The 12,227-nt window shown below is 39.6% G+C and overlaps 1 protein-coding gene across 2 annotated transcripts in view; it reads left to right on the top strand.

The window, feature by feature from the left end:
• The window catches only part of CFAP61 (cilia and flagella associated protein 61), a 318,407-nt gene that overhangs the window by 6,398 nt on the left and 299,782 nt on the right, over window positions 1–12,227 (top strand). The gene's annotated exons all lie outside the window — the stretch shown is intronic.

The following is a 12,227-nucleotide window of genomic DNA, read 5'->3' as shown; positions in this document are numbered from 1 at the left end:
CGTACCATTAGAATCAACAAGAGAAATTTTATAGGATAGTCAACTCCCAAAGACTTCAGATATGAAATTAAACAATGAATATAAAATAACTATGTTTACTATGTCTAAAATAAAAAAGGTAGGTTTAAAAAGATGATTAAAGAAGGCCAGACACAGTGGCTCATGCCTGTAATCCCAGCACTTTGGGAGGCCGAGGCAGGAGGATCACAAGGTCAAGAGATTGAGACCATCCTGGCCAACAGGTGAAACCCCATCTCTACTAAAAATACAAAAATTAACTGAATGTGGTAGCACACACCTGTAGTCCCACTACTCGGGAGGCTGAGGCAGGAGAGTCGCTTTAACCCAGGAGGCGGAGGTTGCAGTGAGCCGAGATTGCGCCACTGCACACTCCAGCCTGGTGACAGAGAGACTGTCTCAAAAAAAAAAAAAAAAAAAAGATTAAAGACTAAAAAAATCTGGGATGCTGATGGGCAGATCACCCAAGGTCAGGAGTTTCAGACCAACCTGGCCTATATGGCAAAACCCCATATCTACCAAAAACACAAAAAATTAGCCAGGAGTGGTGGCACACACCTGTAGTCCCAGCTACTCGGGAGGCTGAGGCAGGAGAATCGCTTGAACCTGGGAGGCAGAGGTTGCAGTGAGCCGAGATCGCACCACTGCACTCCAGCCTGGGCGACACAGTGAGTCTCCATCTAAAAAATAAAATAAAATAAAAAATAAAAAATTATAAAAATGAAAAACCATGTTTAAACAAAAGTGAAATAGACCATCTAGAACTTAAAATGTAATTGAAATTAAAAGCTCTGTAGATGAATTAAACATCCTTCATAGACACAGTCGAAGACAGAAGTAATGAGCTAGAGGATCAATACCAGTAAATTACCCAGAGGTCAACAAAAAGAGAGAGAAAAAATATGAATGAAGCATGAGACCTAGTCTAGTTAGACTTTCAGAAGAAGATAATAGGAAGGCAAAGGGTGAATATTTGAAGAGAGAATGGCTGAGAGTTTTTCAGAATTGTTGGAAAGCACTTCTTACATTTGGAAAACTCAATGGATCCCAAAGGGGATAAATTCACAGAGAAATCCACAACTGAACACATCATAATGAAACAGCAAAACACTACAGTTTAAAAGATCTGAAAAATAACAGAGAAAAAAAAAAGCCAAGTTACCTGCAAAAAACTAAAGATTAGACTAACAGATTTCTTAGGAGCCACAATAGTAGTCAGAAGATAGTAGAATATCTTCAATAGTGGAGAGAAAAATAACATCAATTTAGAATTATGACATTGTTTCACCCAGTGAAACAATTCCTAGGGGAGCTGGGAGAAAATAAATGCATTTTCTGACAAACAAAAACCTAAGTCATTTGCGAATAAACTCTGAATGGAGGAAATTCCTCAGAATATGCTCTTGGAAGAACAGAGAATACCTCAGCTAGAAAGCTCAAAACACAAGAAGGAATGTCAACAAAAATATGGCAAATATGTAGGTAAATCTAAGAAAAAGTATGACTTGCATAAAACAATAATATTGATAATGATTGATTTGTGAGGTATAAACCATACGTTAAAACTAAGATTCAGGACAAAAACAGTATATAAATTGGGAGGAGCATGATTAGAATGAAAGAATCCTTCAGGTTTTATTCAAGATGGAGGGTGTAGTAAGTGGTATGCAAACAGGCTCCCCCGGCTCCCATGAGCCACACATTCTGTCACTTACGCCTTTGTGTAGTCTGTTCTCACAGATAATCATGGCTCGCCCTATGCAACCAATGGAAAGCAGCAGAAGTGAGACTCTATTTGACATCAAGTCTAAGTCATAAGAAGTCTTGCAACTTGCACTGGGTTTCCGGAAGTGCTCCTTCTCAGAAGCCAATGCCACACTGATGAAAGCTCCAGTCACATATCTCCCTGTGGGTGCTTCATTTAACAGCCTCTGCTGAGCACCCCGCTAGCAACTGCCACCAGCTGCCAACCATGCAAGTAAGCCGTCTTAGACACTGAGTCTTCAAATGGCTTTAGCCACTGCTGCCATTTGATAGCCTGAGATACCGTGCAAAAACTGCTTAGTTCAACCCAGGCAGCCCACAGAACCATGAGAGATAATAATTGTTACTTAAAGCCACTAAGGTTTGGGATGGTTTATTACACATCAGTTGGTAACTGGAACAGACAATAAAGACTGTTAGGAATATATATTAACATGGTTAAGATCATCATTAAAAGAACAGGTGTGGAGATGATAACTTCTGATCTATAGTGGGAAAAATGGAGTGAGAAACTTAAAATGAACCCTGAATCTAAAAGAGGATAAGACAGGAGGAAGAAAAAAGAAACAAAAAGCATAGAATGTATTAAAATCACAGAATAAGAAAATAAATTTTACTATATCGGCAATCATAATAAATGCATCTGGACAAAATTCTTCCATTAAAAGATTAAGATGGGCAGATTGGCTGAAAACAAAACAAAACAGTCATATTCTATTTATGAGACATAACTAATATATAAAGTCGCAGAAATATTTAAAGCCAAAAGTATCAGGAAAAAAGATATGCCACCCAAAATCTCATCCAAAAAAAGGGCTAGTGTGGCTATATCAACAGCAGTGTATAGTTCAGGACAAAAAGCTCCCTACAAATAAAGAGGGTCACTATATAATGATAAAACTGTTCTTGAGAGAGCTATGACAGCTTTAAACTTATATGCTTCTAACGACAGTTCTAAAATAGATAAAAGTGACAATCAGTAGAACAGGTAGAGTACTGGAGACTCTCCCACCTCCCTGTGTTCCTCGTGCCTTTTTGTGTCATTCTCCCTGCTGTAGTCTCCACGTTTTCTATCTTTGTTGAGCCTGTGACTCCCCTGATAGAATGTAATGGAAGTGGGGCTGTCCTGGTCCCAGGCCCAAGTGTTAAGATGGCCTGACAGCAAGGCTGGCCCAGGGGAGGCACGCAGGGCATCCTGGGTACTCACTCCCAGCTAGGGCCCCTGCATGAACCTGAGAGTGAGCACCTCCTTCCATTTTTTTTTTTTTTTTTTTTTTTGAAACGGAGTCGCTCTGTCGCCCAGGCTGGAGTGCAGTGGCGCGATCTCGGCTCACTGCAAGCTCCGCCTCCTGGGTTCACGCCATTCTCCTGCCTCAGCCTCTCCGAGTAGCTGGGACTACAGGCGCCCGCCACCACGCCCGGCTAATTTTTTTTGTATTTTTAGTAGAGACGGGGTTTCACTGTGGTCTCGATCTCCTGACCTCGTGATCCGCCCGCCTCGGCCTCCCAAAGTGCTGGGATTACAAGCGTGAGCCACTGCGCCCGGCCCTCCTTCCATTTTTGAACCCTGGGTCCCTCTGGCCTCACCCTAGTTCGAGCCTTTGCTGGAAGCTTTCAGTTTTGTGATCTTGGGAGCCTTGCACTACCATGTGAAAAGTCTGGCTACTCTACAGGACATACCACCCAGAGAGGCCATATCATAAGAGAGAAGTGTGTGCCTGCATGGAGGAGAATTGAGGAGCCCAGCCTCCAGCAAGAAGGAAGGCCCCATGTCACCCTTCCCAGCATACCCCAGCCCCTTTGGGCCACCCTCACTGAAGCACAAGACACATGAGGGAAAAAAAACATCTTGGAGGTTCTTGCCCCAGCAGATACCCTTACTGTACCCTGTCTGAATTTCTCACCCATAGAATCATGAGCAAATAAAACAGGGTAGCCACTAAATTTGGGATAATCTGTTATGCAGAAATAGATGAATAAAATGGCAGTTCTTAGAGGGAACTTATAACCTTAAATGCTTATAACAGAAGAGAAGAAAGGCCTGAAATAAAGTTCAGAGTTTACCTCTAAGTTAGAACAAGAACAGTTGAATCAACTCAAGGAAAACAGGAAATAAAGGATAAGAGCGCATATTAATGAAACAGGAAACAAGCATCTGGTAGAGGATAAACAAAGCCCAAAGTTCGTTCTTTAAAAAGCCTAAAGAAAGAAAAGACTTCAGACAAGATTTATCAGGAAAACAAGAAAAACTTTCAAAGTAATGTGAAAAGGACATAATAACTACAGATGTTGCTGAGGTTAAGCAAGTAGTTAAAGGGTATTATAGATCCACAATCCTTTAGCTAAATCCCTTGTGACTAGTTGTGTTTCAGAAAGCAGAATTTTAAAAATTAGTTTCATCCATTGATGAAATATTATTGAATTCCACCCACAAGGGCTGGAGAGATTTCCCATAATTACACACGTTAGGATATCTGTGGTAAAAATGTAAGAATATTTTATATATGGGATCAAGACTGTAGAGTAACCTAATGTCACTTCAAGTCCAATTTTGCTGTTTCCAGTTTTTAGGGCTTTATGGATTTAAAGGGATTGGGGACCTGTATAAAAAAAACTGCATGCCAATAAATTTAAAAATATGGGGTCCCAGAGAAGTTTCTTAAAATCAACTTAAGAAATGATAGAAACCCATTGAATTGTTAGTTTTAAATCCTCCCACCAATAAAATGGTAGACACAACTGCCTTTACAAGCAGTCCTACCAAACATTCAGGGATTGGGTATGTCCCAAATAAATACAAGTTCTTGGAAGCAGAAAGACAGAGAATACTTTTTAGCTCACTTTATGAGGCTAGCATAATGTTGATATCAAAATAAGACAAAGACAGTACAAGAAAGGAAAGTTAATGGCCAATCTCACATAGAGAAATGAAATTAACATTCATGCCTTGCTCATGAACATGGATTAAAAATTCTAAAAAAATAGGAAAGGAATCTAATAATGAACTAAAAAGATATAATTATGATTAACTGATCATGGTATTCAAGATTGGTTTAATATTAGAAAATTAGTCTAATTCATCAAATTAACAAAGGAGAAAATCTCAGTAAACAAAGACAAAATCATTTGATAAAATGCAATATTCTTAGTAATAATTCTTAACAAAATAAGAATATAAGATGACTCTCATATGTATACAAACCTTTAACAAACACCATATGTAATGATAAAATATTAAAAGAATCCCTGTATAATTAATGAGGATGCCTGTTGTCATGAGATCCTAGCTGTTGCAGTAAGGGAAAGAAAAAGCAATAACATATACTAGGATTTGAAAGGAAGAAACAAAATTGTCATTTTTTACAGGTGATATATTCTCTGCTTAGCAAATTGGAAGGAATATGAATTAGAATGAATAAAGAAGCTTAAAATTGCTGGCTATGAAGTCATTGAATAAAAGCCCATCGCATTTTTATATACTAACAATGAACAGAAAACATTTTTCTGTTTACACCCATGCCAAAGAATATAAAGTACCTAGTATAAAACTGACAAAATAACTCCAAGCTCATTATGGGGTAAATTGTCAACTATTGAAAGACATTAAGGAAAGCCTAAATACAGTAACCTCTTCCCCTTATCTGAGGGGAATATATTCCAAGACCCCCAGTGGATGTCTGAAATGAGGATAGTACCACATCCAATTGTTATCAGTCAGAACACATTTTTGTTCATGCCTTCCACCCACAAATGTAGTGGCTTTTCCATCTTAACTAAGCATTTACTATGCACTGTGACAATAACTTTTGTAGTTTGAGGTGCAACGGGAGAACTAGCACGAATTTCTTTTTCCATTTTCACAATTTCACCGATTAAAGATTTCTTCTTACCTTAGATCTTAGCACGCTCAGCATGCAATTTATTTTTTCCTCATTAAGTTGAGAATTTTCACCTTTTCGTGTAAAGGAAGCCTTTTACGACTTCTCTTTAGCATATCTGAATTACCAGCATCACTACTCTTGCACTTTGAACCAAAGCATTGTGATGCAGTGACAGTCGATCTGGTAACAGACGGCAGTTATCAGATCTAATACTAAGTGACTCATGGGCAGCAGCCTCTACAGTGTGGATCTGCTGGACAATTCCTGGGCTGGATGGGCTGGAGTGGCATGTAATTTCATCTTGCTACTCAGAATGGCATGCAATTATAAATTTATAGATTGTTTATTTCTGGAATTTTCCATTCAGTATTTTCTAACTGCCATTGACTGCAATTAACTATGAAACGGTGGGCCATGAAACCACGGAGAAGTGGGGGGACTACGGTATTTCCCAAGAGGTAGACCGCATTTTGGACGGGAAGATTCAAATCATAAAATTAGTTTTTCTCCACCCTCATCAAAATCCTAACAAGATTTTTTGTCAAGCTTAATGAGTCTAAATTTGTGTGGGAAAGCAAAGGTTCAGGGTAATCTGAAGAAAGAAAAATAAGGTGGAGAGTCTTGCCAACTAAAGGTTCATTGTAGGTATAGTAATCAGGGCAGTGTGGTAATTTGCAGGGAATTGACAAAAGACAGATGGACCAGGAGAGAGATCCCAGAAACAGATCCATATGAAAATTTGATGATGGCTTTGTGGGGAAAGGATGTGCTACTCAATAAATGGTGCTGGGAAAGTTTGTTATTCACATGGGAAAGAAAATAATAACCAACCTCATGTAGTAGAAAACTTTTAAAAATTAATTCTGGGTGAATTTATGATATAAATGTGAAAAACATCTGACATCGATGACAGAACCTTCTGGATTCCAAGTTCATTTATCCAGCTTCCTGGTGAATGCCAACCCTTGGATACCTAGTAGGCACTTGGAACCTAGCATGATCTTCACCTGCATTTAATCCATTCTTCCCACACTTTTCCTATCTCAGTAATTCCAGCCTTCCCCTTTCTCAGACCCCAAACATTAAAAAAAAAAAAAATTAAAATGGAATCTTTATAACTGAAAAGGTTGCAACCTATCTTAGAAGCGAGCGTATTTTCAGAAGTAAAAGCAAATTTAAATTTTCGTTGATGTCCTGAAGCTTCCAAAACGGCTGCTACTAAGCCCGCACAGTGTTTCATTTTTTATATTAGACAACTCCTGTCCCCTGGCCAAGTCAACTGCAAGGCTTAATGACTTATTTTATAGACATTTTGACAAAAAGATAAGGTGGTTCTTTTGTGGTCTGTGTGTTTGGTTTTGTTTTATTAACTGCCTGCTCAGTTACAGAAATAGAGGAATGAATAAAACTGATCTCACCTAAAAATCCAGCTAAATTTTAGGGGAGAAAATGAGCAGATTGGGCACGGCCGATGAGTGGGGAAAGGGCTGAAAGAATCACCTGCGTCCAGTGCAAATAGCACAGTGGCGATTGAGGGGGACAGAACTGTGCCCAGGCTGCAGTTTGTGAGCAATGGATGTGAGGAAACTCTGAGGTTTCTCGGTGATGGTGTTGTTAAATCAAGCAGAAAAGGCGAGTGCTGTTTCTCTAAGATTTCCCTCAAGTATAAAGAAAATAAGTTTGTACAAAGAACTTAAACAAATTTACAAGAAAAAAACAACCCCATCAAAAAGTGGGCAGACAGATACTTCTCAAAAGAAGACATATTTATGCAGCCAACAGACATATGAAAAAAATGCTCATCATCGCTGGTCATTAGAGAAATGCAAATCAAAACCACAATGAGATACCATCTCATGTCAGTCAGAATGGTGATCATTAAAAAGTCAGGAAACAACAGATGCTGGAGAGGATGTGGAGAAATAGGAATGCTTTTACACTGTTGGTGGGACTGTAAATTAGTTCAACCATTGTGGAAGACAATGTGGTGATTCCTCAAGGATCTAGAACTAGAAACACCACTTGACCCAGCAATCCCATTACTGGGTATATACCTGAAGGATTATAAGGCATTCTACTATAAAGACACATGCACATGTATGCTTATTGCAGCACCATTCACAATAGCAAAGACTTGGAACCAACCCAAATGTCCATCAATAATAGACTGGATAAAGAAAACATGGTGCATATACACCATGGAATACTATGTAGCCATAAAAAAGGATGAGTTCATGTCCTTTGCAGGAACGTAGATGAAGCTGGAAACCATCATTCCTAGCAAACTGTCACAGGAACAAAAAACCAAACACTGCATGTTCTCACTCATAAGTGGAAGTTGAACAATGAGAACACATGGACACAGGGAGGGGAACATCACGCACCGGGGCCTGTCGGGGTGGGGTCTAGGGGAGGAATAACTAGGAGAAATACCTAATGTAGGTGACGGGTTGATGGGTGCAGCAAACCACAATGGCACATGTATAAGTAACAAACCTGTATGTTCTGCACATGTATCCCAGAACTTAAAGTATAATAAAAAAAAATAAAAATAAAGTTCCAGAGCAGGAAAACTAATATGATTTGATAGTAGCAAGTCCACATTATTTTAATGGGTTGTTTACTGGGTGATAAATTAGGAAACTTTTTGTGATGATGTAAACATTGACTTATGTGTGGAGTGGGTGGATGTGATACAAAGGTGTATTTATTTTCTAAAATTAGTTAAATGATACCCACAAAATCATTTCACTGCATGTAAATTATACCACATTAAAATATTATAAAAAATTTTATAACATCTGACTCTAAAAAAAAAAAAGAAAATAAGTTTTGCCTATACTTGGAAAGTTTCCTAAAGCAGTTGAATAAATGAGGCATTGCTCTAATGAGAAGAGCTCTGATTTCCATTTTGTGTGACATACGTGTGTGTGTGTGTGTCAATAGGGCTCCTTCAGTTTGAATTTGGCTTATTACAAAGAACAGTTTAAAATCCAACATTTAAAAATATGCTTTCTCAGCCGGGCACGGTGGCTCATGCCTGTAATCTCAGCAGTTTGGGAGGCCGAGGCGGGTGGATCACGAGGTCAAGAGATCGAGACCACAGAGTGAGACTCCGTCTCAAAAAATAAAAAAATAAAAAAAAATAAAAGAGATCAAGACCATCCTGGCCAACATGTTGAAACCTTGTCTCTACTAAAAATACAAAAATTAGCTGGACGTTGTGGCAGGCACCTGTAGTCACAGCTACTCGGGAGGCTGAGGTAGGAGAATCGCTTGAACCCCGGAGGCGGAGGTTGCAGTGAGCCACGATCGCGCGACTGCACTCCAGGCTGGGTGACACAGCGAGACTCCATCTTAAAATATATATATATATTTATATTATTTTATATATGTTTATATTATTTTTATATATTATTTTGTATATATTTATATTATTATATATAATACATATTTATATTATTTTATATATAATACATATTTATATTATTTTTTATATAATACATATTTATATTATTTTTATATATAATATATTATTTTATATATAATATATTATATTATTTTATATATAATAGATAATTTATATTATTTTATATATATAAGATATATATATATATATACCTACCTTCTCCCTCTACCTTTTCCTCCTCTTCTTTCCCTTTGTTCCCATGGTGATTTTTATCTGTGCTATGGAGGACCTAGTGGCTAAGGGGTAATAAGAAGTGAAAATTATATACATAAAAGGATAGTGCTACAAAAGTTACTTTTTACAGTCAGCTATTTGTAAACTGTAGTGCATTTTCCCATTGAAACAAAGTAATTCATGGCTGGCTTCCCAGGGCAACCCACAAAAGCATACTGAATCTTTAATGTCTATGTGGTATATAGTATTGTGCTAATTGTACTATAGGACCCAACCACCATCCTGAGGTTCCCATGGATAAATGCATTTCGTTAGAATTGGATTCCAGGAACACATCGTTCTTTGCTTCCCCGAGGGGATGGTGGCTGCGCTGTCCCAAATTCTTGCCCACTTCCTCCTCCCTACCATCACCACTATCGTCAGAGCTGACATGTACGGCGTCTTGTGCATTTTCTCATCTGGTTTAGAGGGAGCACTCTCAGCTTGAGACCATAGGTCATGACTCTGGGAGTCTGGGGCAGAGGAGCCCAGAAGACCAAGAGCCGGAGGGAGATGACTTAGAGGTAGACGGAAGTGAAGGGTTCAGTGAGAAGTTGTGGGACTGCATCCCTGTGCTAAAGAGCCCTGTGTGGATACTGTATTCTAGGAACCCAGGACAGTCTACTGCCTCCTTTCCTTGATAGCCAGTGCTTGTATGGGGCCCCTGGACCAGGAGCAGCCCTGCTTCATTCCCCTGTGGCTGAGGAGTGTGATCATATGTGGCTGCTGTGACTTCCTCTGAGAAGGGACAGTGGCTGCAGGCACTGAGATTGATGTCCCCAGCACAATGTTTCCCAAAGAGGCCTGTACATCTGGTGGTACCCAAGGGGATTTCACTTGCTACATGCAGGAAAAATTTTTTGTTTTAAATGTTACATCTTTATTTTTATAGTTACCTTCTTTTTTTCTTTTTCTTTCTTTTTTTTTGAGATAGAGTCTTGCTACTTGTTCTATTGCCAGTCTGCAGTGCAGTGGTGTGATCTCGGCTCGCTGCAACCTCCACCTCCCAGGTTCAAGCCATTCTCCTGCCTCAGCCTCCCAAGTAGCTGGAACTACAGGCGTGTGCCATCACGCCCAGCTAATGTTTGTATTTTTAGTAGAAACGGGGTTTCACCATGTTGGCCAGAATGGTCTCGAACTCTTGACTTTGTGATCCACCTGCCTTGGCCTTCCAAGGTGCTGGGATTACAGGCATGAGCCACCGCGCCCGGCCTTTACCTTCTATTTATACCAAGAGATACTGGTTTTCCATTTATGGTAGTGATATATATTTCCTATTAAAATTTTAAGCCCAAAGTAAATTGATTTAAAGAAAAAAAAGTATAGGAAGTGCATGTGTGTGAGAGACTGCTGTTTGGTGAACTGCTCTTGTGAAAGGATACACTGCCAAGTGGGAAAAAGCAGGCTACAAATAGTATAGGTTGTGGGATTCCATTTTTATTTCATTAGTATTTATTATTATTATTTTTTGAGATGGATTCTCGCTCTGTCGTCCAGGCTGGAGTGCAGTGGTGCAATCTCGGCTTACTGCAGCCTCTGCCTGCTGGGTTCAAGCGATTCTCTGCCTCAGCCTCCTGAGTAGCTGGGATTACAGGCATGTACTACCACACCCGGCTAATTTTTGTATTTTTAGTCGAGATGGGTTTTCACCGTGTTGGCCAGGCTGTCTCAAACTCCTGGCCTCATGTAATCTGTCCACCTTGGCCTCCCAAGATGCTGGGATTACAGGTGTGAGCCACCGTGCCCAGCCAGATTCCAGTTTTAAAAACACACGATGTATATTTCAACATATAGTTACCCTCATAAAAAGATAAGTCTGGAGAGACAGAAACCAAAGTGTTGACAGTGGTTGGTTATCTATAGAAGGTGGGATTAAAATTGTTTGTCCAAATTATTTATTTTTTCTCTTCTTGCTTAGATTTTCTCATTCTTGTGTGCACTGACAATGTATTCTTTGTGTGATAAAAACATAACTGGAAAGCCCATCTCACTTTCTGTCCTCCCATCATCTCCTTTCCGCCTCTTCCTCCAGTTACATGCTTGCTTCTTCCTGTTCTCCTCAAGAAGGAACATGGGTAACTGCTGCCTTCCTTGTGTTTTGAGTGAATGTTTAACTATTTCTTCCTCCAACTTAAGATGCCAGTAGATTTCATTTCACTAAGAAAGTAAAAAATGCATTTAAATTTATGCACAAATGGTTCTTGGGGTGGTAAACTATGTGCTGCCTTTAAGTGCCTTTAAGTCTTGCTGCCTTGATGGGCCACAAGACAGGGTAGCAGTTGGGAGGGATTGTCAAGATAGTCCCTCTGAGACAACCACCAGAATAAGACTGGAAAGCCTGCTTCTCCTCTCTTCGCTTTATTAACTCACTGGGTTACCTTAGCCTAAGCAAGACCCCTGAGAGTCCCCATTTCTGCAGCTGGGTCAGATGATATTCCAGATGCCCAGATTCCATATGAATGAATCAGTAACCCCAGGGACATGAACTCACAGTTTGGAGGAATTGCTTGAGAATGGTAACTGAGATGGAGCTAGACTGTTAGCTTTACCGCTGTGCATAGCTGACCCATTCATCCTAGTTTGCCCAGGACTTTCATTTTTTTTTATGCCATGAAAGTCCTATATCTTGGGCACTCCCAGTCCTGGGCAAAGAGAGACACTTGGCCACCCTAACCATAGATGCTTAGGCCACACACAGTGGTACTGGCAACATGGAGAGGATAGGGAAAACTGTGTAGTCAAATATCTTCCTAGTCAGTCTCCAAGGGAAAGATAGTAGATAGTCAATATCATAAATGTAATACCTTTCTAATGAAATGTCATTTTGAATACAAGTTTAGTTGACAGCACATCGTTGTCCTGAACGATGTATCCCAAAGTGG

Source organism: Symphalangus syndactylus, chromosome 24 (genome assembly GCF_028878055.3).
Source record: "Symphalangus syndactylus isolate Jambi chromosome 24, NHGRI_mSymSyn1-v2.1_pri, whole genome shotgun sequence".
Classification (NCBI taxonomy): domain Eukaryota; kingdom Metazoa; phylum Chordata; class Mammalia; order Primates; family Hylobatidae; genus Symphalangus; species Symphalangus syndactylus.
The sequence above is the reverse complement of the archived record's forward strand: the minus strand, read 5'-3'. Positions and strand labels throughout refer to the sequence as shown.